The sequence below is a fragment of the Pituophis catenifer genome, unplaced genomic scaffold (genome assembly GCF_029215685.1).
Source record: "Pituophis catenifer annectens isolate HBS135680 unplaced genomic scaffold, rPitCat1.0.hap2 SCAF_8, whole genome shotgun sequence".
NCBI classification, from domain to species: domain Eukaryota; kingdom Metazoa; phylum Chordata; class Lepidosauria; order Squamata; family Colubridae; genus Pituophis; species Pituophis catenifer.
The window spans coordinates 57,222,335-57,249,840 of record NW_027256888.1 but is presented as its reverse complement, the minus strand read 5'-3'; the positions used below and the strand labels follow the sequence as shown (position 1 = coordinate 57,249,840).

Genomic DNA, 27,506 nt, shown 5'->3' with positions numbered 1-27,506 from the left:
ACCAACTCTGTGGGATCTTACTGGTCATTGGGAGTTATGCGGTAGAAGGCGGTCTCGAAGATACCCTGGCCCTGAGCCATGTAGGGCTTTAAAGGTAATAACCAACACCTTGAATTGTGACCAGAGACCAATAGGGAGCCAGTGCAGCTCACGGAGAATTGGTGTAATGTGGGTGTACCTAGGTGCACCCACGACAGCTCGCGCGGCTGCATTCTGGACCAACTGCAGTCTCCGAACACTTTTCAAGGGTCGCCCCATGTAGAGCGCGTTGCAATAATCTAACCGTGAGGTGACAAGAGTATGAGTGATCATGAGGAGAGCCTCCCGATCCAAGTAGGGTCGCAATTGGTGCACCAGGCAAACCTGTGCAAAGGTCCCCCTAGCCACAGCTGTCAGATGTTGCTCTAATCTTAGCTGTGAGTCTAGGAGGACACTCAAATTGGGAACTCGTTCTGAGGGGAACAATTTCTCTCCTCCCAGAACCAATATAAAAGAAAGCTTCTTGACTAAGCAATCCTGCAATACAAAAAACAGTCATTACAAACCAGGTCTAGGAAATATAGTCTTGATAACATAAGGATATTTGTAAAATCTATATGGGGCCTGCTTGTCTCTGGAAGTAGACATTTTGTCCCAAAGATGCTTTCTCAAGAGGCAGCTGAACTTTCTAGTTTTCTTTAAATAAAACCAAAAAGTCCAGTTGCCTCTTGAAAAAGCATTTTTGGGACAACCATGACCTGGATGACTGAGATTCTCCATAGACATTAAGTGGACATTTTCTTATGAAATCAGGGATTTTCATAGAAAGTACTGAAAGCAACCAACCGAGTAACTGCCCGTGTGAATGAAAACTATTTATGTGGGATAGAAAGCAATCCTGGAATCAAATGTAGTTTTTCAATTGATTTTCTAGATATCTTAGGCTTTACTGTACTAAACAAATATTAGTGGGTACACACACTGTTTGTATGGAATAGGAGCTTCACTTTGGACACTACAGAGGAAAGTGGCAGCTGGAACTGGAAGGATGCACGGCTGCCTAGTATTGCTTTGCCTGCTGCAGCAAATTTTGCTGGGATGGCCGATGTTCAAGAATGTATAGAAATGACAATTAGTTTCATCGATACCTTAAACTACCAGACCAATCCGCCACCATCTTCCCCTTCTTTTGCTCTTCAAGGTACTACTGTAAATCTCCTCTCCGTTGTCACGGTATTGGGAATCCTGGACGCGATCCAGGACGCCCCAGCCCATTGGCAGCCACGTGCCGTTTTCGCGTTAACCTTTTTTCCCCCCCTGAAGGCTGCTTGTGTCACAGTCGCAACTCGCCTCTCGGATGACCCCTCCCCCAACCTCGCCTGAGAGAGTCTCTAAGTGGCCAAACGGCTTGGAGGGAGGGAGACTCAGTCCCGCCTGCCGGGAGGTGGAGATGGGGATTGCCCCACGGAATGATCTAGGCAGCCTGGCCAGCGCAAACGGTCAGAAGGCATCCGGGGGCTTCTGGGAGCGGCTTTCGGCTCGGGAGGTGGAAGGAAACGGATTTCACCGCCGCCTGATCTTCTCATCTCTCTGTCTGGGGGACTTTTGCTGTTGCAGCGCGCGAGACTGAGGAGAACATCTCCAAAACTCAATGTCATAGCGGTCCACGAGCAGCGCCGATGCCAAGAAGCCGATTCTGAAGTCAGTGGACGACGGCAAGGAAAGAAAAAAAGTCCCGAGAAGTTGAAAGAACCCCCGAGCTGCAGAAACCCTCATTTTTTAAAATTTTATTTTATTTTTGCCTGAAGCGATTGCGAAGTCTCGCAGCAGGTGCAGCGGTTAAAGAGAAGACCTTCCCTCCACGCGCCGCTCTACCGCCGCCGCCGCAGCGGACTCGAAAGATAAACGAGAACGCGCGCCGTTTAGAGAGAACGAGAAACCCCCCCCCCATCGCCACGGGAACAGAAGGAAATAAATTAATAATAATAATAATAATAATAATAATAATATTATAATACTTCTAGCTGCAGAAAGCACATTCCAACGCTCGGAAAGCAGATTTTTGGACCCTAGGTAAGTCAGCGCAGCTCAATGCCGAGCCTGGCGAGAAAGCGGAGAGAAATAGTACCTTTCGCTCTGACGAGCGCGCGCGCGAGCGAGAAAGAGAGGAGAGGAGAAGGTTGCTGAAGGTGAAGTTGGCGCCGAAAGCGATGTGGGCGGGGGTGGGGCAAGTGAGAAAGTTGGAAGAGGAAGCGCGCGCCTGTGCGAGAGGTGCAAAAAAAAAAAAAAAAAAAAAGGAAAGGAAAGGTGGGGGGGTGGAGTTATGCGCGCGCCGCGGCGAGGAGGACCGACTACAGAAGGCAGCTCCCGAGAAACTTGACTTTGTGGGTGTGTGAACCCCCACGGAGGTTGGGGTGGAGGTGGGAAATAGGCTGAAAGGTGCGGGGAGTGACGAACGGGGGATGTGTGGTCGGGAGAGGAGCGAAGGATGGGGTGGTGGAATAGAAAGTTACATGGAGGGGCGCATATCCTCTTCTCGTTGGAGGGAAGAGGCAGAAGTGCTCTGAACTGAGCCTTGAGGCGGCCTTTTTTCTTCCTCTTTCCTGGAGCTGCGTTCCCAATTACCTGCCTTTGCCGAGTCCAAGCGCCCCGTCCTTTCGCGGCCGGGTCTTGCTGCCTGTAGGGGGCACTCTCGTTCCCTTCGCGGGTGGAAGGCTGCAGCCGAGCGCTGAGGGGACTGAGGGCCGACAACCTCAGGGGGGGTGAGGGGCTTCTTTGTCAGGAAAAACTGTATAGGGCGAGTGGGAATGCAGAACTGGGAGATGGAGAAAATCCTATTCTGGGTTTGAGTGTTGAGGCGAAACTTAACTTCTTCGGCGACAGGAAAAAAATGGATGAGGATGCTGGAGGGCAAGGTTATTCAGGGTAAATAGTATAATGACACACCGGCCCCGCCCCTGGTGGAAACGGGGCTTCAGAAAGTGGATACAGTATTGTGCTTTGACGTTAAAGCGCAAGTTGGTGGTTATTTCAGGGAGAAATGAAATCCAGTCTTTGAACTTCAAGGAAGTAGGACCGGAAAACAGGCGGTTCCTGATAAACCTGGCCATGCTAAACCAAGGTCGCTAAAGGAAAAAAAAGAAAAATGAGAAAAGTTGTCTGGCTGTCTAACAGTGGGTCAGGTGGGGAGCTGAAAGAAAAATAGTTTTAAGCGGGGAGCACCCAAAGTTTGTTTTTTTTTTAAGCCAGGCAAAAAGTTAAATCTGAAAATCTTGGGTGAAATTTACAAGCCTTGAAAGATCATTGAAAGGTATTGGTTTTTCCCTCTGGAACAACAGAAAAGGGAGCAGAATATGAAAGATATTATGGCCAGAAGATTAAATATAATTAAAGTGAAAAATAGGGGCTATATTTGGTGCTTATTAATGCAGGAATTGGTTCTGGTCCTTGGACAAAATGATAATGGAAGGACATATATTTGTGCACATACTGAAATGGATCAGGCAGTATAACCAAGGCCTTGTGACTTTAGGAAGATGAAATGTCAGGTGCAATTTGACTTTGCTGACATTCTTCAGCTGTGCTACTGCAGCAATCACCTCCTTACTATCTTTTTCTTCTTATTGTTACTGAGTCTTAACATCATTTGTGCTTCTCAGAATACTTATCATGTAAGGTATTTATTATTTTCCTAATAGATTTTCAGGTTAAGATAACCAATGATAACTCTGCCTTGCTTTTTTATCACAATTTTAAACTAATTGTGCGGAGAGAGATTAGTGACAGTTATGATTCTAACATTAAAAGTGAAATGCGAACACCTAGTACCGTGATGGCGAACCTATGGCATGCATGCCACAGGTGGCACACGGAGCCATATCTGTGGGCACACAAGCATTGCCCTAGCTCAGCTCCAGCGCGCATGCGCGTGCCCGGACAGCTGATTTTCGGGCCTTCTGAGCCCACTGGAAGTCAGGAAATGGGCCGTTTCCAGCCTCTGGAGGGCCTCTGGGGGAGTGGGGGAGGCTGTTTTTGCCCTCCCCAGGCTCCAGGGAAGCCTCTGGAGCCTGGGGAGGGCGAAAAAACGGGCCGACCTGGCCGACCAGAAACCTTTTTGCTGTCGCGTAACAAAAGCGAGAGGAGTGTGGGGGGGGGAGTCACACATGCATGCATGGGGGGGAAGGGGGCATTGAACTATGGGTGTTGGCACATGCGTCTGCTATCCCCTGTGCTCCCGCTTTTGGCACACGACAGCAAAAAAGTTAGCCATCCCTGACCTAGTACATGCTAATTGCTAAATAATGATTCATATAGAATAAAGCAAATAACAAAACATACATAAGTGAATTTTGGTACATAATCTGCTTAGGCAAACATTTAGACATATTAAAATATGTTCTTGCCACAAAGTTGTCCTTTCAAATTGAGTTAAAGAGGATGGAATGATTCATGAGCATGGGAAATGTTACCAATTCACAAAATAATAATTTACCAGAAAGAATAGAAATATTGTTAGTCCCCCGCCCCAATATCCAATATCCAATATTTGGATTCTCTCAAAGACCCGGCTTACCTTTTTTTATGTTCCAGGCACTTTTCAAAAAAAAAAAAAAAAACCTTACTGCAGTTACTTAACATTATTGCTTTCTAATAATGTCTATTTTTTTTTTTTTAAATTTGATTTATATGCCGCCCTTCTCCGGAGACTCAGGGCGGCTTACAATGCGTTAAGCAATAGCCTTCATTCTTTTGTATATTTTATACAAAGTCAGCTTATTGCCCCCACAAACTGGGTCCTCATTTCACCTACCTTAGAAAGGATGGAAGGCTGAGTCAACCTTGAGCCTTGGAGAGATTCGAACCAGCAGAAATTGCAGGCAGCTGTGTTAATAACAGGGTGCATTAAACCACTGTACCATCAAGGCTCATTTATTAAATTTATTAAATTTATATGCTATCCACCTCTCAGTCAGGTGTTCTTTGGCACTTTTGCCTTATGTCATCACATTATTCACTTTGCTTTGAAATATGCACATCAAATTCTGTTTTGCAACAGTGCCTAGAAATAAATAGATCCTCACTATGACTAGTATTGCCAATTGAACATTAGCCTGTATACATTCAGGCTAATGTTCAATTGGCAATACAAGTCACAGTGTTGCAATTGTTATGTATGTGAATTCTGTTTATATCTAAGGATAAAGGTATAGTTTTCTTCACTTCCCATTTTCATAAATGGTTTAGGCTAAGAAAAAACTGCATGCTGTGCTTAATAGAGTACATACAGTCTCTTTACTCATAATTCTGAAATACTAAAATATTATAGGACTTGGTTGACCGAAGCAAGGAAGTGTGGAGAAAGAGGAACATGGTATATGTAAGTTGCCATACCAAATAGCATTAAAGCTAGCTGTGCAGTGCAGTGGAGAAAGAATGTAGTGTACTATCATGGCCTTGTTGGGCTAAGAAAAATGTCAGGCTGGGTAGTAACTTCATTGCCAAGGCTGGGATAGTGTTGATCTACTGTGGTGTGTTATCTGCAGCAAATATTGCTATTCCAAATATGAGTGGATGTGAATGTCTATGTGTTCAATTAGATAGCAGGACAGGCTAGGAATCTTTTTGGTGTACCAGTTGCTGTGCTCTTCCTTAGGTTCTCTTCCTAAGTGACTAGACCTGGTTGCTAGACTGGAGATAGAGATTTTGCCCTTGCCATGTATTGGTACAGGGGATCTTCAGTCTCCAACCGCCGTGAGGGGGCGGATTTTGGACCTATATTATGGGTGCCGAGTTGCTCACGTTGGACTATTACTTCCATCTCACCAGTAGAGGGGGCAGACCATTGGGCCAAGCCGCTGTGAGAGGGCGGTGGGACTTATCCCTCCCCCCCCTTGTGTCGACCTGGAGATGGACTTGGCCTCTGTGGTGAGAGGACAATGGACTGGGTCTTGAATCCTTTTGTGGCTCCCGTCTTTTTATGTTCTGCCTTTGACTTTTCTGTATGGACCCTTTAGGAGATGGTCACCCCATCCCTGCGGCAAGATGTACTCAGCAGTGGAGCTTCTTGGTCTCCAAGATTCCCCCCTCTCGCAGGCTTGGCCCTCCACGTTATCGAGGGCCTACCTCGATGACGGATTTTGGAATCCCGAGAGGTAGCATGCCGCAAAGAGGGGGCTGAGGGTTTTTTTAAAATTGTCCTTTTGTAAACTTTTAAGGGGCTTGGGGAGGGGTGGGGAGGGAAGGTGATAGGTCAGGCTTGGTACAGGGGCATGAACCTGGAGCCAGGTGTGGAGCCGGGTGTGGAGGGGCTTAGTGTAGGGGAGAGGCGATTCCATCAGGACCATGGTTGGGAGGGGGCAGATACGGGGACCGTATCATGTTAGGGGGGCACGCACCCGCTGTCTTCAAGCAGTGGCGTGCCTCGGCCCCCAAGGCTCCTCTCGTTCCCCAGGTTGCCCAGAGCTTCAGAGCCCAGGCCTTAGGCTGATGCTGTGCAACGCCAGGTCCGTGGTTAATAAGGCCCCCCTCATCTGCGAGTTAATTCAGGAGGGGGGAGCGGACCTGGCGGGTATTACAGAGACCTGGTTGGGCCAAGAGGGGGGGTCCCCCTCATAGAAATGTGCCTACCAGGTTTCCAAGCATTTCATCAGCTGAGGGCCCAGGGCAGGGGTGGGGGGGGGTGGCGGTTGTCATAAAGGAAGGATTGATCCGAGGGAGACCACTGTACCACAGATAGCTGGATGTGAGTCTCTCCTGGTGAAGTGGGGCCATGGGATGCAGGTGGGCCTGCTGATCATGTACCTGACTCCCTGCCACGTGACAGCGGCCCTGCCTGACCTTCTCAACATTATTGCCAGAGTGGCGGTTGATACCCCCAGACTGGTGGTCATGGAGGACTTCAACCTGCTGTCGGCCGGTGAGACGTCTGAGGTGGTCCAGAAGTTCATGGCTTCCATGACGGCCTTGTACCTGACACAACTAATTCATGGCCCTACTCATACGGGAGGACACACTCTGGACTTGGTTTTTGTCTCTGGTCAGTGGTTGAATAGCCAGGATATAGGGGATATAGCTATTGAGCCCCTGTCATGGTCTGACCATTCTCTCCTGAGGCTGGACTTTCTGACCGCTGCACCCCACCGCAGGGAGGTGGAACCGATTAGGTGGTTCCATCCCAGGTGCCTGATGGATCCAGAGAGATTCTAGAGGGAGCTTGGGCCATTTCCTGAGGCTTTGGCTCACGACTCGACTGAAGATTTGGTGGCTGCCTGGGATAGGACGGCTGCCGGGGCTTTGGATCGTGTCGTGCCTTTGTGGCTTCTGACCTGGCGCCTGCCCAGCTCCTTGGTTCACCGAGGAGCTGAGGGAGATGAAGCACTGGAAAAGACACCTAGAGAGTGGTTGGAGGGCCAGTTGTTCCGAATCCGATCGAACACTAGTTAGGTCTCACATTAAGACCTATTTAGTGGCGATAAAAGCGGCAAAGTGTGATTACTTTTCCACTCTTATTGCATCGGCAGATAATTGCCCAGCCACCTTGTTTAGAGTGACCTGCTCCCTCTTACATCAGGGAGCACGCGAGGACCTCTTGCAAGGGCAGGCTGAGGATTTTGCACAGTATCTGCACGATAAAATCGCTCAGATTCGGGAAGGCTTGGACTCTGACTGGGTAGATTCCGGCGGGGTGGCTGAGGCGGGTCTTGAGAATGTTATCTGGGACGAGTTCGATCCTGTGACTCCTGAGGATGTGGACAGGATTCTGGGGAGGTTAAACACAACCACATGTTTATTGGACCCGTGTCCCTCCTGGCTGGTACTGGCTACCCGGGAGGTTACACGAAGCTGGCTCCAGAGGATTATAAATGCTTCTCTGGAGGAGGGTTTCCTGCCGCCTGCCTTGAAAGAGGCGGTGGTGAGGCCTCTCCTTAAGAAGCCTTCTCTGGACCCGGCTGTTATGGCTAATTAACATCCTGTCTCCAACCTTCGCTTTATTGCGAAGGTTGTTAAGAGTGTGGTTGCGCAACAGCTCCCGCAGTACCTGGATGAAACCGTCTATCTAGACCCATGCCAGTCCAGCTTCAGGCCTGAGTACAGCATGGAAACGGCATTGGTCGCATTGGTTGATGATCTCTGGAGAGCTAGGGACAGGCCTCTGTTATGGTCCTATTAGATCTCTCAGCGGCTTTTGATACCATTGACCATGGTATCATGCTGCACCGGCTGGAGGGATTGGGGGTGGGAGGCACCGTGTTGCGGTGGTTCTCCTCCTATCTCTCCGACTGGTCATAGTCTGTGTTGGCAGGGGGGCAGAGGTCGATCTCGAGGTGCCTTGTTTGTGGGGTGCCACAAGGGTCGGTCCTCTCGCCACTCCTGTTCAACATTTATGTGAAGCCGCTGGGTGAGATCATCCGTGGATTTGGGGCACGGTGCCATCTGTACGCTGATGACACTCAGCTGTACATCTCCACCCCAAACCACCCCAACGATGCCCTTGAAGTGATGTCCCAGTGTCTGGAGGCCATGTGGGTCTGGATGGGGAGGAACAGGCTTCGACTCAACCCTTCCAAGACCGAGTGGCTGTGGATGCCGGCATCCTGATATAGCCAGCTGGTGCCATTGCTGGCTATTGGGGGCGAGTCATTGACCCCCACAGAGGGGGCTCGCAACTTGGGCGTCCTCCTGGACACACGGCTGTCTTTAGAAGAGCATGTGACGGCTGTGGCCAGGGGGGCTTTTTATCAGGTTTGCCTGATACGCCAGTTGCGCCCCTTTCTGAGTCGGGATTCCATATGCACAGTCACTCATGCTCTCGTCACTTCTTGCCTGGACTACTGTAACGCTCTCTACATGGGGCTCCCCTTGAGGAGCACCCGGAGGCTCCAACTGGTCCAGAATGCGGCTGCGCGGGTGATTACGGGAGCGACATGGCACTCCCATATAACACCTCTCCTGCGCGAGCTGCACTGGCTCCCAGTGGTCTTCCGGGTGCGCTTCAAGGTGTTGGTTCTCACCTTTAAAGCGCTTCATGACTTAGGGCCAGGGTATTTACGAGACCGCCTTCTGCTACCGATAACCTCCCACTGGCCAATACTCTCTCACAGAGAGAGGTGCCGTCGGTCAAGCAATGTCGGCTGGTGGCCCCCAGGGGGAGAGCCTTCTCTGTGGGAGCACCCGCCCTCTGGAAAGAGCTACCTCCCGGAATACAACTGATCCCGGATCTCCGCACTTTCCGTAAGGCCCTGAAGATGTTTTTATTTCAGCAAGCCGGCCTGGCCTGAATAGGTTTTATGGGTTAGTTTTTAATTGTATAGCTTGGGGTTTTAAATTGGGAGGCCGATTAATTTAATTTATTTTTAGTTATCTTAACTTTTATATTGTATGTTATTTTAATTTTCGGCTGTTCATCGCCCTGAGTCCTTTCAGACAGAAGGGCGGTATATAAATTCAATAAATAAATAATAATATTTCAGCATGCAGGGGTTGGTCAACCACAAATGTCCTTTGGTTTCTAAGATGGCTTTGAGGGCATGGGGGGTGTAGATATCCAATTCCTGGCCAAAAGTTAATTTACTAGCTTCTTGTGTTAACAATGCCGTGCCTGCCAGAGCTATCAGATAGCCAGACCACCCTCTTGCTACAATATTCAGCTGCTTCAACAGATAAGCAATGGGGCAATGCCAAGTTCCCATTTTCTGGGTGAGAACCCCCATTGCTACGTTCTGTTTAGTGTCAACAAGCAGCTGAAACGGCTTGTCTAAGTCGGGTAGTCCTAAACTGGGAGCTTGCATTAAAGCGTCTTTTAAAGTTGTGATACTTTTCTCTTCCTCTTTTTCCCATCGCAGAGGTTCTTTATTACTTCCTCTTATAACTTCATAGAGAGGTTTTGCAATTAAACTGAAATTGGGGGTCCAGATGCAACAGAAGCCTGCAGCACCCAAAAATCCCAAGTCTTTTCTATTTCTGGGTATGGGGAGTTGACAAATAGCTTCCTCTCTCTTGTGTCCCAGAGTCCTCTTCCCGGGCTCAATGTCGTATCCCAAATATCTGACCTTTGTAAGACTAGTTATGCCTTTTTCCTGAATGCTTTGTAGCCCAGCTCTTGCAAGAGATGGAGCGGGTTGTGGGTGTTTCACCAACAGTCGTTTTCTGTCTGGCCTGTAACTAACAAATAAAAATAAATAATAAAAATAAAAATAAGACTGGTTCGGACAGTCCCCCCTGGTCAGTAAGGGCTTCTAGTTCCAGTTTCCACCCCGGTTTTCGGTTGCCACGGTTGAGGGTGACTCCTCTGGTTCTCTCATCCCAGCCATCTTTCTTCCCAATGCCAATCGACCAGTGGGGTTTTTCCGGATTCCCCAGGGTTACCTCATCCTCTCCGATCGGTTGCACGAGACAGGCATCCGACTGGGTGGCGGTTGCTGTCTCTCCCCAGCAATCGGTTTCTCCCAGCTCTCTGCTTTGTTCAGACATGGTTTGCAAGGTCCCCTCAGTAGAGCGAAGATTGCTTCTCTGGGTTGACCGTTTTTTAGATTGTGCTTTCTGTAAGGATCGCCTCTCCTTCCAACTTAAGAAAGTACGAACTCTTGAAACGTAGTTGTTCAAAAGGATTCTTTTATTAAGCAGAAGTTAAAACCATCCAGCTAAAGCACAATCTGAATGCCCTTAGGCAAAGCAGTAGGATTAAAGTGGTAGAGACCCCTCCCTTTAAGTCAGAATGCAGATTTCAACCAATACACAAATGTGAAGATGTTTTCTTTACTATTTCCTTTGAGAACCCGAACAAACATGTATTCCCACCACTACCCTTTAAAGTGAGACAACCCACATGGCTATCATAAAAATTCCTGCAGGTAAAGGGAATCTCAGGCTTCCTTGGCTCCAGGATATAGGTTGTAAAATATCTGATGACACAGGCCATGATAGTAAATCGAATCCAAGTCCCCCCTTCCTCCACTTGAATGGCAGTATCACTTTTAGGGATCTGACATGCTACCCTCCTTAGAAAACAAAAGGATCCACCTGTAAAAAAATATATATATACACAAGATTTCAAGATTTCATGATAGTAGATCAACAAGGTTTGTTAGGGTATTGGGAGTGAAATTTTCTCAGTAAGATTGGAGCCCTAACGTGGTGTTTAGCGACCCATTCATTGTGTGCTGATAGTAAATGTTTCCAAGCAACTAAGTATTGGACTTTCCCTCTGTGGATCCTAGAATCAAGGATTTCCTTGATTTCAAAGTGTTGTTCACCTTCAATCATGATGGGAACAGGTGGTGTAGATGCAGGTGGTCTGAGGGATGAGATTACTTCTCGTTTGAGTAAACTGATATGGAATACTGGGTGGATCTGCCTGAGTGTCCTTGGAAGAAGTAGTTCAACTCAGGGGTGGTTTCTAATTTTTTTTACTACCGGTTCTGTGGGTGTGGCTTATTTTGTGGGTGTGGCTTGGAGGTCATGTGACTAGGTGGGCTTGGCTAGCTGGTCAGAGTCATTTCTGGAAGGTCCTCGCACTTACGACCAGTCCTCGCACTTACGACCCGACTCATTTGTTTGCTTTTAACACTGATCAGCTGTAGGATGGCCCTTTGAAGCCCCGCAGCAAGAGTTTAAACAGTTTTTTTTCCCTCTAGTCATCAGCTGGGACTCAGGAGGCAGCAATAGATTGGGGGTGGGACCAAATAAAAGGTAAGAATAACGGGGGTGGGGGGTGGGAGGGCGGGGGGGGAGAACCGGTTCGGTGATGTCATATCGTCACCGCTACCGGCTCTGCCAAACTGGACCGAATCGGGAGGAACCCACCACTGGTTCAACTGCTACTGGATTGATGATTCTAGTGATGGGGAAAGGTCCAATGAACTTTGGCCCTAGTTTCTTTGATGGTTGTAATGATTTCAAGAATTTTGTAGATAAGTATACTCTGTCTCCAATATGAAAAGGTTTGGGTTCCATCCTTTTCTTGTCAGCTTGAATCTTAAAAGCTTCTCTAGCTTCCTGTAAGGCTAATCTAACCACTGGCCACGTGTTTTGCAAATTATCCATCCACTCCTTAAGTGATGGGATGGTGGGTTCTTCTGTGGGTAGTTCAGGCATGGGGCTGAAATCCTGGCCTGTTGCTACTCTAAAAGGGGTAAAACCAGTGCTTGAATGTACAGCATTATTAAATGGAACTTCAGCAAAAGGCAAAAGTTCGGTCTAGTTACCCTGTTGAAAATTAATGAAACATCTTAAATATTGTTCTAGTACCGAGTTCAAAATTTCAGAATTACCATTAGTACAAGGGTGAAAAGATGTGCTCAACCCCTGGCCAGTACCAAGTAAGCCCAAAAATGCCCTCCAAAAGTTGGAGGTGAATTGAGCCCCTCTGTCGGAGATGATCCTTTGTGGAGCACCATGAAGTCGATAAATGTGTATTAGGAATAATTTGGCTAAACTTTTAGCAGTTGGGATCTTTTGGTAGGGTATAAAATGTGCCTGTTTTGAAAATAGGTCTGTCACAACCCAAATAACAGTATTTCCCTCACTGTTTGGCAATTCCATGATGAAATCCATAGCAATCTCTCTCCAAGGCGCTGAAGGTTCAGCTACCTTCTGCAATAGACCTGGGGATTTCCCCTGGCGTCTTTTTGCTGCTGCACAAATGGGGTAGTTAGCTACATAGCTTTCTATGTCATTTTTTAGTGATGGCCACCAAAGTTGTCTTTTAATCAGGTGTAAAGTTTTCACAAACCCAAAATGTCCAGCTAATTTGGAGTCATGGCACCGTACCATTAAGCATAGTCTTTGGCTTGCAGGGACATACAACTTCCCCCCCACCCAAGCCAAGTCTTCTTTCATCAGACAGCTGGATTTGTTGTTCAAAAACCATTCATCAGTGGCCAATGCTTGTTTAAAATTTTGGGTGATGTCATTGTCTGTCACTGTTTCTTGTTTTTTCTGGGATCTGGTGACTACTTTAGCGGCTAGTTGATTGTTTTCTACTATAGGTTTGATTACATCTGACTTTGCACTAATGTATTGCGGTTTTCTGGATAGCGCATCCGCCAGAAAGTTCCCCCCCCCCGGAGGTATTTTAGAGTAAAATCAAACCTTTTAAAGTACTGAGCCTATCGTACTTGTTTTGGGGAAAGTTTCCTTGGTGTCTTTAGGGCTTCTAGATTTTTATGATCAGTCCAGACTTCAAAAGGGGTCTTACTGCCTTCTAGGAAGTGCTGCCAGGTTAACAATGCCCAACGAACTGCATACGCCTCTTTCTCCCAAATAGCCCACCTTTGCTCAGTCTCATTCAACTTTTTGGATGTGTAAGCGCAGGGTTGTAGTTGGTTTTGCTCATTCTTCTGAAGCAGGACCGCTCCTATTGCCACATCACTGGCATCTGCTTGTATGACAAATGGTTTCTCTGTGTCCGGGTGTTGTAGAATTGGTTCTGCCGAGAATAGCCGTTTTAGTTTTTCAAATGCTGCCTGGCATTCCATAGTCCAGTTCAATGGTTGCTTTGGTTTAGGGTTGTCCTCCCCCTTTGTTTTTAAGAGCTTGGTGATGGTGAGGGCAATCTGAGCGAACGCAGGGATAAACTGGCGGTAAAAGTTGGCAAATCCCAGGAAGCTCTGTAACTGTTTACGTGTGTATGGAGGGTCCCAATCAAGTACAGCCTGCACTTTTAGAGGATCCATCTGAACCCCCTGGTGTGAAATGCGGTATCCCAAATAGTCAATCTTCTCTTGATGGAATTCACATTTGGAAAGTTTGGCATAAAGTTTGGCAGCGCGGAGTTTGTTTAAAACTGCCCTGACTAGTTTTACATGTTCTGCTTTGGTCTCGGTATAGATTAAAATGTCGTCCAAATAGACCAGAACCCCCTTATATAAATGCTGATGCAGCACTTCATTTATTAACTACATAAACACTGCAGGAGCTCCTTGCAACCTAAAGGGGAGCACCTTGAATTGGTAGCAGCTGAGGGGGGTGTTAAATGCCGTTTTCCACTCATCCCCTTCCTTAATTCTGGCACGGTAGTAAGCCTCCCTTAAGTCCAGCTTTGAAAAAAATTTCCCTTTAGCGAGGTGTGCTAACATATCTTTCATAAGGGGGAGATGATACATGTTCTGCACACTGATAGTATTCAGGTTTTGAAAGTCAACACATATGCGTTTTGAGCCATCTTTTTTCTCTAAACAACACTGGAGCTGCAATTTTGGTCGGGCTGGCTCGATGAAACCCCTTGCTAGGTTTTTCTCAATGAATGTTCTCTGCACCCTCAGGTCCTTTATGTGGATACTCAGCAAAAGTCACCTTCCTCTGAAATTTTATGAAGCCTTGTTTCCAATTGATTTGTGGGTGCCATCTTTTTAGCCACGCAAGGCCCAGAACCAACGGCCATTCCATGCCAGGTGCCACTATAAATGTAAGCCTTTCCTCATGGCTTCCGATGCCTATATGTAGAGGCACGGTGGCCAGAGAAGCTGGCTCCCCTCCTGCTATTGACCCATCTAGTTGGCAGAAAGCAATGGGGGTTTTCAGCTTTCTTACGTTAATCCCTAACTTCCCTACTAAGGTTGGGCTGATCAAACAATGGGTGCACCCTGAATCCACTAGGGTGGGGATACTTATCTCCCTGTCCTGGTTTGGGATAAATAGTCTTAAGGGGAGGGTAAGCGGTTTAATTGGATTGCTTACCAGTGGCTCATCATCTGGATCGCTTCCGAACGAGTGTGATTCCTCCTGTTCAGATGCCAGGGTTTCTTCCTCAAAGAGGGGAGGGGATGAGACTTCTATGGTCTCCCTGCTCCTCAGAGCAATCTCCTTCCCACGCCGACCAGGTTTTTCAGGACCCTCCCCCGGTGGGTGGTTCCAGGCAGGTGTTTGCGAACGACACTCTGCAGCTCGGTGTCCTTCTTTTCCACACTTCAAACAAGCTGAAGATCTCGGGGAGAATGTGGTTTGTGGTTTGTGGGGCTCATGCTTCCATTGGGGTGAGGATTTCTTCCATGCTCACCCCGCTCGATACTGGTTTTTGGCCATATCAATCTCAGCTTCTTCGGCAGTGACATACCATTCATGTAGGTCATTCAGTGCCCTTCGGGCCACGCAGGCATTGTATAGATCATCACTCAGTCCATCCTTGAAACAGCTCACCAAAATATCTTCCAGCCAGTGCACACGACACGCGAGGTCCCGGAATTCTTCAGTATACTCTGCTACTGGCCATCGCCCCTGCCTCACCACCTTAATGCGGTCACGTGCTTTGCGATCTGCCAGTGGGTCCTCGAACTGACGTCACAGGGCCATCATGAAACGATCAAAATTCCGCAGTTCTGGTGCGTTGGCATTATGTAGGGTCACCGTCCCTCTGGCTGCGGCACCCTCTAGGGCTAGGGTCACAACTTGCACTCGGGAGCCTTGGGTTTGGAAATCACGCCCATACTCTTGCATGTAGGTGAGCACATGTGCCACAAAGAATCCTAATTGTTGCGGATTCCCATCAAACTTCACCCCAAGGGGGGGAGTTTCTCTTTCCAGTTGAGAAGCCCGGGGTTGGTTGGGAATGGGCGCCGGTGTGTGTGCTGCCTGGGGGGGAGGGTTTGCTGGGTCTTCTCCCGCTGCTGCTGCACCATCTGCTCGATGGGCGGGCTCCAGGAGGGGGGTGCCTCTCCTGGCATCATCCACGACTGCTGCCCTTTCAGTGCTCTTTGTTGTTGTCCTGGCTCCCTTCAGATGTTAAGATTTTCCAAAGTCTCCATCACCAATTAGGTTATATGCCTCTTCAGATAGTCCTCCCTCAGGGGTGCTTCAGTCAGTCCCCCCTGGTCAGTAAGGGCTTCTAGTTCCAGTTTCTACCCCGGTTTTCGGTTGCTCTATTTAACTAGGGAATTGTAATCATTGAGATACTATTAATTGTATATTGTGTTGAAAGCAGAAATGGTTAAGTTGTGGTTTGGAGGAATATATGGGGGAAATTATTTGGTTTATTATTATTGGTAAATATAATTAATTGATTTGTAAGAAATTGGATTGCATGGAAATAATTGGAATATTCATGTTCATATTGATTAATATACAAAAAAGATAGTTATATAACTAATTGATCTATATTAAAATGTTGAATTTGTATTAAACAACTGTATTACATAATTACATAATTAACCAATGTGAGGATGGATATAAAAATAGATGACAATGGGAAGGGGTGTAATATAGAATAGAAGGGAAAAATTGATTATGATTAAGATTAGAGATGAGGATGAAGGGTAATATTGTTTTTTTTTTAAAAAAAATAGATGAATAAATATGGCAAAAAGGAAATATAGAAATTGTAAATTTAATTGAAATGACTAAACACTGTTTAAATTTGTGAACCGGCCAAATACTCTGTTCAAAGAAAATACATTGTATGTTTGTATGTGTGTTTCTAACTATTGTTATTTATTCATATTTGTTCTTTTTTATTCTTTAAAGTTTAACAATTCATTTTTTATCTTAATATCTTTATATCTGTTTGGGGTTGGCTTTCTTCCCATTCATTTTTTTTATTGTACAGCAATCTTTCTCCTCGAACCTACCACCTCTCTCTTTTCTTTCTTTCTTACTTTCTCTTCCCACCCTCTTCTTCTCCTCCCTACTTCCTCTTCCTTTCTCCTTCTCCTCCTCTTTTCCTCCCTCTCTTACCTTCACTTCTACTCTAATTTCCCTTCCCTTCCTTCATCCCTCTCTATTGCTGTATCGTTTTATGCATATGGACTACTCAGAGGGCTGAAAAAGTTATTTTTGACTGATCCTCGCACTTTTGACCAGTCCTCGAACTTACGACTGTCCTCACATTTTATGTTTTTGCCCTATCTTGTCACCATAATGAAGAGAAGCAGTTGTGAAATGAGTGACACAGTTGTTAAGAATGCCGCAACGGGCATAAATGTGAGGATAGTCATAAGTGCGAGGACAAGTCAAAAGTGTGAGGACCAGTCAGAAATGACTTTTTTCAGCCCTCTGAGTAGTCCCTATACACATAGCCACACCCACCCGGTCACATGACCAGCTAGCCATGCCCACCCGGTTACATGACCACCAAGCCACACCCCCAACTAAGCCACGCCCACAGAACTGGTTATTAAAAAAATTGAATCCCACCACTGCTTACGCCATGTCTATCTAATTGGAGTTCTGGATCATACTATGTATAAGCCTGCCTTTAAAGGCTACCTGGAAGTTTTAATTGGTGAAAAATGTTTACTATGGGTACATATTATGCCTTTCTTGTGGCCTCTGTACTGACTTACAGTCAGACAATCAGTAAGTAAATTGCACAGGTGCAATTTAAAGTGCTAGTTTTAATCTATAAAGCCCTTGATGGCTGGTGCTGGGTTCTCTGTAAAACCTCATTTTCCCACAAGAATTGTCTACCACTTTGATCATGCCATGAAAAGCAGTTAGTTAATTTTCCTTTTTGGGGAGATTAAGCTAAAGCCAGAAGCATTTTTTTTCTTTTCTTTTTTTCCTTTTCAGATTTTTTTTAATTCCATATTTTTATTATTATTTTATGACACTTTTATAAATAACTCAAAGTGGAAATCATACCTAATAGTCCTCCCTCCTCCTATTTTCTCCATAACAACAAGCCTGTGAGGTGAGTTGGACTGAAAATGAGTGACTAGACTAGACAAAGTCATGAAGCCAGGTTTCATGCCTAAAACAGGACAACATCTCAAGTCTCCTGGTTTGTAGCTTAGTGCTTTACCCACTACACTAAATTGGTTTTTCTCATGAAAGGGCTGGCATTCTGGAATTTAAGCAGCTCAGAGCAATAATACTATCTGTTTCCTGGGGGAAAAAATTGAAAATAGATTTTCTGGTGGCTTTTTTAAGTGTTCTTTTTAAGCCTGTTTATAAGGCATTTGTCTTCGGTATTATTGTGTTTATTTAGTATTGAGTGCAATCAAGAAAGTTATTTTTATGATTCTGGTGACTTATAAATCTGAAAAATAAACAGCTCTCCAGACCCAGTTAAAAAAGAATTGGTATATAGTATCTTGGATGAGATTTTACAGATACACATTTGAAGTCACAGCTAAATGCACTTGAAGGTACATTTTGTACTTCCCAGTGGTTAAAATCATTTGGATTTTCTGAAGTGTATATATTAAGGTTAACTATACACCATTTACCTTACATTTTCTACCACACTGAATGTACAATATTTTAATACTTTACCATTTAGATCTAGAAAAAACTGAAAATGTATATTGAACCAAAATGTATATTGAAGTCTGATTTTTTTCAATCTCACATCCCCAAAATCTTTTTCATATGTAGTTTGCCTTCTTTCTATTTTTTGTGATAGATTTTATTCATGTTAATTCTTAGAAGAAAGTTTAGGAACCCAGCAGTGGTGGGTTTCCACCGGTTTGTTCTAGTTTGGGCAAACCAGTAGTGGCGGTGGCGGGAGGCTCTGCCTACCCACCCAGACATCATCACGGATGCTCTGCGCATGCGCAGAAGGTTCTGCGCATGTGCAGAAGTGCCTCAAGCAAAGCGCATTCACAGTTCCGAACCAGTAGTGAAGGTAAGTGGAAGCCACTACTGGAACCCAGGCATTTTTAGTAATTATAGCTTCAGTTGTACAAATAGTTTCCTTTCCATTTTTATGAATAACTAGCTGTACCCGGCCACACGTTGCTGTGGCCCAGTCTGGTGCTTCCGCTGGGCTAAAACAGCAAGACTGAACTTCCAAACTTTCCACAAACATTTGGTGGGCGTGGCCAACTTGACGTCACTCACTTTCATCAGTCACATGACAGCCCTGAGCCACGCCTACCCAGCTGGTGATTAGGGCAGAGAACCGGTTGCTAAAAAACAATGGGAACCACAAAATCCTCCCTCTCTGTCTCCCCCTCTCTCTTTGTATCTCTTTATGTCTCTTTCTCTCTTCCCCCTCTGTATCTCTCTATATGTCTCTCTCTCCCCCCCTCTGTATCTCTCTGTCTCTCTCTCCCCCCTCTGTATCTATGTGTCTCTCTCTCCCCCCTGTATCTCTCTATGTGTCTCTCTCTCCCCCTCTCTCTGTCTCTCTCTCTCTGTGTCTCTCTCTCTTCCACCCTCTCTCTCTGTATCTCTGTATGTGTCTCTCTCTCTTCCCCCTCCTTCTCTCTGTATTTCTCTCTCTCTCTCTCTCCCTCTCTCTCTGTTTGTCTCTGGCCTGGCCTCTTCTACATCCCCCGCCATCGCCCTTACCTTTTCAGGCCAGGCCTTCGCAGCTCTCCGCACCACAGCAGAAACTCGGGGCCCCCTCCATCTTCCCTACACAGATGTTCTCTGGGGGCTCAATGGGGAGACGCATAGCAGGGAAGGGAAGGGAAGAGAGGGAGGGAGGGGGTGCAGCGGGGGTTTGAGGCTGGTTTGGGGCTTCCCGCCCGAAGGAAGAAAGCAACAAAGTCAGGAGCTATGCACACCCCACTGGACCCCTGCTGCGCAGTTCTCCTCCCCCGCTTGCCAAGGACAGGGGAATGATTAAATCCCCCGCTCTTCCAGGTGAAACGAAGGAGGGCCGGCCATGCTCCCTCCTGGCCATTTCCACCCCCGAAGCCTCCCGGAGCCCCTTTTCTGCCAGAGGCCAACATTTTTGTGTAGGCTCTGTGAACTGCCAGAGCGCCCACCTGGGAATCAAAGGTGGCGCTGGTCAAAGGCCACCCCGAGGCTCCAGTTGCCTCCATCTCCCGCTCACTGACCTGATTCGCATAGCGCCAGTTAGCGGCTGGTCTTTCTGACCTCGGGACCCGTGGTAGCACTAGATCAGGCGCGATTTGGGCCAGGCGAGGGACAGAGGGTTCCCACTCGGCGGACCCAGGCAGCCTCGTTGCCAGGTGTTCTTTGGAGGGAGCCCCAAGAGTGGCTGGTAAGGGGGATGGGCAGCAGCGGCGGGCAAGGCTAGTTCGTGGGGCGGCCGGGGAAGGGGAAGATCAGAGCCAGGCTCTGGCGGGGGCCCCCCAGCATTAGAAGGGCAGTGAGGGCTTCCCGGCGGGGAACCGGCTGCCTACCTGCCAAGCCTGGTGACAGGATATGGCCCTCGGGCATCTCTGCCTTCCAAATGCACAGTTTCTTGGAAGCAATATGGAGAGTCTAAATATAAGGAGCAGAAATCTGTTGAGCGTAATCAGGGCTGGGAGGCTGCCATGTTGGTTTTATGTCCAGCAGATGGCGCTGTTTTTATTTATTTTATTTTTATTTTATTTTATTTTATTTCTATACTGCCCTACTCCCAAAGGACTCAGGGCGGTGAACAGCCAACAATAAAATCCATACATACAAAATTTAAAAGCAGAATTAAAATCAAATTAAATAGTTTTGGCCCAGACAAATTAAAACCCCAATCAATTTAAAACCAATTTTAAAATTTGAATATATAAAATACTAAAAAATATTAAAAATTAAAAATTCTTTTATAAAAGAGGGAGAAAATTAGGCCAAGCCCCCCCGGTGAAATAAAAAGGTCTTTAGAGCGCATCGGAAGGTACGCAGATCTGGGATCCTCCGTATCTCCGGGGGAAGCTCGTTCCAGATAGTAGGTGCCCCCACAGAGAAGGCTCTCCCCCTGGGGGCCGCCAGTCGGCATTGTTTGGCCGACGGCACCTGCAGGAGCCCCTCTCTATGGGAGCGTACCGGCCAGTGGGAGGCTATTGGTGGTAGTAGGCGGTCCCGCAAGTACCCAGGTCCTAAGCCATGGAGCGCTTTAAAGGTGGTAACCAAAACCTTAAAGCACACCCGGAAGACCACCGGGAGCCAGTGCAGCTCGCGCAGGAGGGGTGTTACATGGGAATGCCAAGTCGCTCCCATTACCACCCGCGCGGCCGCACTCTGCGCCAGTTGGAGCCTCCAGGTGCTCCTCAAGGGGAGCCCCATGTAGAGAGCGTTACAATAGTCCAGGCAGGAGGTGACGAGGGCATGAGTGACTGTGCGTAAGGAGTCCCGATCCAGAAAGGGACGCAACTGGCGAATCAGGCGAACCTGATGAAAAATCCTCCCGGTCATGGCCGTCAAGTGCTCTTCTAAAGACAGCCGTGAATCCAGGAGGACGCCCAAGTTGTGCGCCCTCTCCGTGGGGGCCAGTGATTCGCCCCCAATAGTCAGTGATGGCACCAACTGACTATATCGGGACGTCGGAAACCACAGCCACTCGGTCTTGGATGGTTAAGCCTGAGCCTGTTCCTCCCCATCCAGATCCGCACGGCCTCCAGGCACCGGGACATCACTTCAAGGGCATCATTGGGGTGGTCTGGGGTGGAGATGTACAGCTGGGTGTCATCAGCCTACTGATGGTACTTCACCTCAAAACCACAGATGATCTTGCCCAGCGGCTTCACATAAATGTTGAACAGGAGCGAGAGGACCGACCCTTGCGGCACACCGCATATGAGGGGCCTCGGGGTCGACCTCTGCCCCCCTGTCAACACAGACTGCGACCAGTCAGAGAGAAAGGAGGAGAACCACTGCAACACAGTGCCTCCCACCCCTAACTCTTCCAACCGGTGCAGCATGATACCATGGTCGATGGTATCAAAAGCCGCTGAGAGATCTAACAGGACCAGGACAGAGGAGTATCCCCTGTCCCGAGCCCTCCAGAGATCATCAACCAACGCGACCAATGCCGTTTCCATGCTGTACTCAGGCCTGAAGCCCGACTGGAACGGATACAGATACGTCGTTTCATCCAGGTGCTGGGGGAGCTGTTGCGCAACCACCCTCTCAACAACCTTCGCCACAAAGCGAAGGTTGGAGACCGGACGATAATTTACCAACATTGCCGGGTCCAGGGAAGGCTTCTTGAGGAGAGGCTTCACCACGGCCTCTTTCAAGGCAGCAGGAAAGTCACCCTCACCCAACGAAGCATTTATAATTCCCTGGAGCCAGCCTTGTGTCACTTCCCGGGAAGCCAGCACTAACCAGGAAGGACACAGGTCCAATAAACAAGTGGTCGCGTTCAGTCTGCCCAGAATCCTGTCCACGTCCTCGGGGGTCACAGGATCAAACTCATCCCAGATAACATTCTCAAGACCTGCCCCAGTCCCTCCCCCTGAGACTACCCAGTCGGAGTCCAGATCTTCCTGAATCTGAGTGATTTTGTCATACAGATACTGAACAAAATCCTCGGCTCTACTCTCCAAACCCTCAATGTTTGTCAATGTCTTTCAATGTTTTCCAATGTTTTTCATGTTTTTACCTGTCACAGGTGTGACATGTATAATATAGGTAAATAAAAACACGCCCGGTTTGGCTTCCATCGTCGCTAGACGGTCTTTCGGGACCGCCAGCCTCGTCGCCCGTAAAGAGCCGCCTCTACAGCTGAGAGGCAGCTCGAAAAAACTCCGTCTCATTGGGGAGACGTGAGGAGAGCCGGCGAGAACAGGTAGAGCCCCCTGCGAAGTCCCCAGAGTTTTTTTTTTATTCTTGGGGAGGAAGCAGGATGAGGCTCCCTTTCCAGCTCGCCGCGACTCCGGGCTTCGGGGGAACTCTGCACTTTGCAGAGCTAGATGATGTGACCAACCTAATCAGCGAAAACTAACAGATTGCTTAAATAAGCAGGATGAAATCCGGATTTGGGACTCTAAATTGCAAGTATTTGTAACAACCCTATGACTGATTTTAAGAATGAAGAAAGAGTGAAAGAGAAAAAAAAAAGCTTAAAATGGCGGCTTGAGAAGAAAGCTGAAAGCGAAAGAGCTTCCATTTGAATGGTTTAATATGCTACAAAGTATCTGAAGCACTGGCTTCAAAGTATTCTAGCGCTGGCTAGAAGAGAAGGGGAGAGTTTCTTGTTTTATATGCTTTTCCTTTCTTAGAGACTTGATATTGTGTGGAGAGAAGACTTTTTCCTTAAAAAGAGTCTGTTTGCGTGGCAGGATGGCGCTAAAATTGACAAAGCCAGACAACAAAGCTGCGGGGGGGGCTCCCCCATTTATAAATCACAAGAGCAATTTTTGAGCTTGTAGGCACAGAAGAACGGTTTTAAAGACTTAAAAGAATTTGTTGTGGAGGCGTTGGCAAGACATGATGAGATTATGAACCAGAATTTTGAAAAATTTAGACAGGAAATTAAAGAGTTGGTTCAACAAAAATATGATAACATGAAGCGATATATTGTAACAGCTCTGAATAGCTTTTCAGAAGTAATTGTACAGATGGATAAAAAATTGGAAGAAATCAATTTAGAAGTAGAGTCAAAATCTGAACTATTAATGAATAATAATGGTAAGGAGTGGGAGAATATGCAAGAACAACTTGGGATAAGGATTAAAAAAACATTGAAATATTTGGGCATAACACTTTCACTCAAAGTTAAAGAAATGAAAAAACTAAATTATGATGTGATGAATGAAATTGAGAAAAAGATAGATAAATATAAAATGATAAAGTTGTCTTGGTTTGGTAGAATTGCAATGTGTAAGATGATGTTGTTGCCAAAGTTCAATTTTTTATTTGAGATGTTACCGTTAAACTTGACAGAGAAAGATATTGAAGGATATCAGAAGAAATTGGATAAATTTTGCAATGGTGGGAAAAGACCTAGATTTGGAATAAATTTGTTAAAATTTTAATTCCAGATATAATTTTCTTAGGGAAGACAATTGAAAATTGGCCGATTAAAACTAATATAAGTCGTGATAGGGTAATGGAAGATGAAAATATACAAACTATAATAGATTGGTTAAAAATTTCAGAAAATGAAAGGAGGAAAAAAGAAATCATTGAAAAATTGGGTTTAGGCTGGTTTGAAAAAATACAGATAGAAAAATGGACTAAGAAGGTAAGGGACAATTGTTCGATAAGTAGAAGTAAAACTGAATTTGAACATTTAGTATTCCAAATTATGAAAGATGAAATTGGGCTAAAGGGACTCGTTAGTAAGATATATAAGATTATAAATTTTGATGGAAAACCACAAAGGGTGATGAAGACGAACTGGGAAAAAGAACTTAATATTAAAATATTAGATTTAGATTGGAACGTGAATTGGAAGAGTAGAATTATGAAGACTTTATCTCTAAGGATTAAAGAGCATAATTATAAGGTTGTTTGGAAATTTTATTTGACTCCATTAAGATTGTCATTAATGGATAACAAAATTAGTAAACAATGTTGGAGATGTGATATGGGATTAGGGACTTATGAACATATGTGGTACAAATGTGATAAAGTTAAAAATTTTTGGCAACATTTGGGGAAATTATATTTGAAATGATGGGGAAAGCAATTTGAGACCAGAAACTATATTACTGTTGATAATTAAGGAAATAGAACCAACAAAATATGAGGAAGAATTGATTAGAATTATGATTATAATGGGTAGAATTATAATAGCCAGATATTGGAAATTAGATGTGAATTTTAGAATAGAAGAATGGTATTGTGAAATGTGGAAATTAGCTTTAAACGATAAAATGACATGTGATATTAAAATTAGAAATGGTGACTATAAAGAAGATATTTTCTGGAAAATTTGGAAACCCTTTGTGGACTATGCGCTGGGAAAATTGGATGCTTCGGTACCTGTACCCCGAGAACGTGGATTTTGGCGATCATGAGGATATATCCGAAGAACCAAATCTTCCTTTCTTATGTTTAGCACAGGGTGAAATATTGTATATGTTGTTTGTAATGTTAAAGTAATAAAAAATTATAAAAAAAAAATAAATAAAATAAAATCTATAATTGTGCAAAAAAAAAAATTAAAAAAAAAACAATTCAGATCCATGGAATTTGCGATCAGACTGAGGGGAATAAAGGAAAATAGCAGAGAAGATTTGAGAAAGATTTCTGCTGAAGCTTTGGCTGTGATTTTAAAGGTTAGCTCTGAAGAGGTATTTTGTAAGATTGATAAAGTCTACAGAGTAAATTCTTGGGTGGCAAAGCAAAGGCAATTGCCTAGAGATGTGGTGATTTATTTTACTGATAAAGGAATAAGAAATGATATTGTGAAAAAGTCTTTTAACTCCACTCTAGAAGTGAATCGAATAAAGATTCAGATTTATAAAGAGCTGCCATCCAAGATGTTAAAAGACAGAAAGGATTTTGGTTTTTTGGTGACTGAGCTAAAGAAACAAAATATCCCATTTAGGTGGGATGCTCCAGTCGGTATAATACTGAGACATCAAGGAGAGAGATATCAATTAAACACCTAAAGTGGTTGTTGGAATTAATAATCTAGACAAAAGACATTATAGAAGATACCATATGGAATATAAATATAAAGTCACTCGGGGGATTTTCTATATACAGAAATATTTATTAATGACGGGGGCAGATGGTGATTGAAGACACTGAATACACTGTTGGAAGCAGGATTTGATGTTACCCTATCATGGTCGATGGAATCAATAATCTAGTTGAAAGACATTACAGAAGATACTATATGGAATACAAAGTTAAAGTCATTTGAGGGCTTTATTTATATATAGAAATATCTTTTAGTGATACGGGCAGAAGAATAAAGATATTAAATATATTATGTATGGTAGACCTGTAGGAAAGTGGGTGAAATAAAATTGATATGGTATAAGGTGATAGGTTAGGTTATTGATTGCTTAGTTTAGGAAAAGGGATGTTATGTTTAGATATTAATATACTTAAAAGATTTGAATTAAGAGATATATATATGGAGGTGGAGGAAATGGGTATATTATGAGTAGAATAAATGCCAAATTAGGATTTATTACATAGTCTTATAGCCGAATGCCATTTTGAAATGTATAGCATACAGGGGATATAATAATAATGTCAGGAAGAAATGTTTAGCACATAGGGGGTGGTGTAAAAGGGTGGTAAAGTATTATACAATGTGATTTTAATTTGGATTTCATCTTGGAGAAGCCATGGGGGGAGGGGGGAGGGGGGTTAGGGAGGGGGGGGAAAGGGGGAAAAATCTGTATTTGAAAAACTTTTTCAATAAAAAAAAACACGCCCATAGTCGAATGCAACGTTGTGTCAAAATTTGAAAGAACTTTCGGAGATGTGCGGTTATGTACAAACGGACATTTACATTTTTATTTATATAGATTTTGCTCTGCTTGCAGGCAGAGACTAAACATTTGTCTCACATTGTGGAGGCTTCCGATACTGTAAGAAAAAAAAAAGCCTTCCTTTTCAAATGTACAGAATGTACATCTTGTTGTATTCTTTTACTGTCTCTCAAATAAATTGGTACATCATTACATATTTGTAAAGAGGTCTACTGTGATTGTGCTTTGGATAATACATTGTTGTCATCTAAAGTACCTCTCTCTTCCATATCTTTGTGAAATTTAATCTTTTGCCTTAGCTATGTAATTCACAAAAAATAGGACTGAATATGGCATAGAATTGGCAAAAGCCCAAAGAAAAAAAATGATAGGAAAGGTGATACTCAAATAGGAAAATAAGCCCACGTTAGTGTGGATACAGGGATGGAAAAGACTTTGAATAAAATGAAAAAATAGTGAAGAGCAGTAAAGAGGATATCTGGGAATCGTTTTCTATCTAAGGAATTTGACATTGTACTGGTTGTACCCCTGGAGCTTGAATATTTCCAAACAGCTGTCATTAAGGAGGTTTGGATAAATAGATATATAAAGATAACTCGTTCTTGATCTTTAAGAGCAACTATGTCTTTACTTGTTATATTTCATAATTATTATTAACATCATCATAACATGTTCATTATTCTCTGATTTGCTGCATTCAAATAAGCAAAAACAGAATGCCTTGCTGAAAATTATTTCCATTCTTAAATTCCAGTATTCTTAAATAGCACTTCTTTACTCAGAGTAAAGTCTCACAATTCTTGTATGCATAACAAAACAGCAAAAATTTAACCGAACTAGCCAGTTTGTCTTAGTGGTAAAGACATCCAGTTAGAAATCAGAAAACTGTGAGTTCTAGTCCTGTCTTAGCCATGAAAGCCTGCTAGGTGACTTTTGGCCAGTCACTCTCTCAATCCAACACACCTCACAATGTTGTTGCTGATATAGGGACAGCAGAAGAAGGGGGAAATATTACGTATGTTCCCCTTGTTTATAACAATAATGCGGGTGGGATATAAATAAAATAAATAATAAATGTAGGGAGCATAAAATATGGAGATGGGAAGATGGTTTGAATCTGGTTGTTTCTGAAGTCTGTGTAGTTATACAAAGGAGTTGGGAAAAATTTGTTCAGATAACAAGAAATCTGAAAACAACAGTAGTACAAATGGTGTCACTAATCACTGAGCATCACAGAAGATTCAAACAATGCTTATCTTTGTCCCTTAACCAAAGCTTGATATATTCAGAAGGAAAAGTGTCAGAATGTTTATTAATCAGATGTACTGGTATAATCTGTATAAAAAATAAATAATTGATTTATCTGATTTTAAAAAAGTCTTTCCTATATCTAGTTTGATAGGTTTTATCTTTTTAAACTTCTTTTTAAAAATTGCCTTCAAAATTTGCCTCATTTGTTATTTTATGGAAAATTCACTAACAGCTTAAAACCTTGCAATGGAATTTCACCAACACAAACACTTT

The 27,506-nt window shown here is 44.7% G+C and overlaps 1 protein-coding gene across 1 annotated transcript in view; it reads left to right on the top strand.

Moving 5' to 3' along the window:
- Positions 1-2,014: 2,014 nt before the first annotated feature.
- UGT8 (UDP glycosyltransferase 8) overlaps positions 2,015-27,506 on the top strand; it is a 73,467-nt gene continuing 47,975 nt past the window's right edge. The window contains exon 1 of the mRNA XM_070948846.1: positions 2,015-2,052. The gene's annotated coding sequence lies outside the window, so the exon portion shown is untranslated. The remainder of the gene's footprint in view (positions 2,053-27,506) is intronic.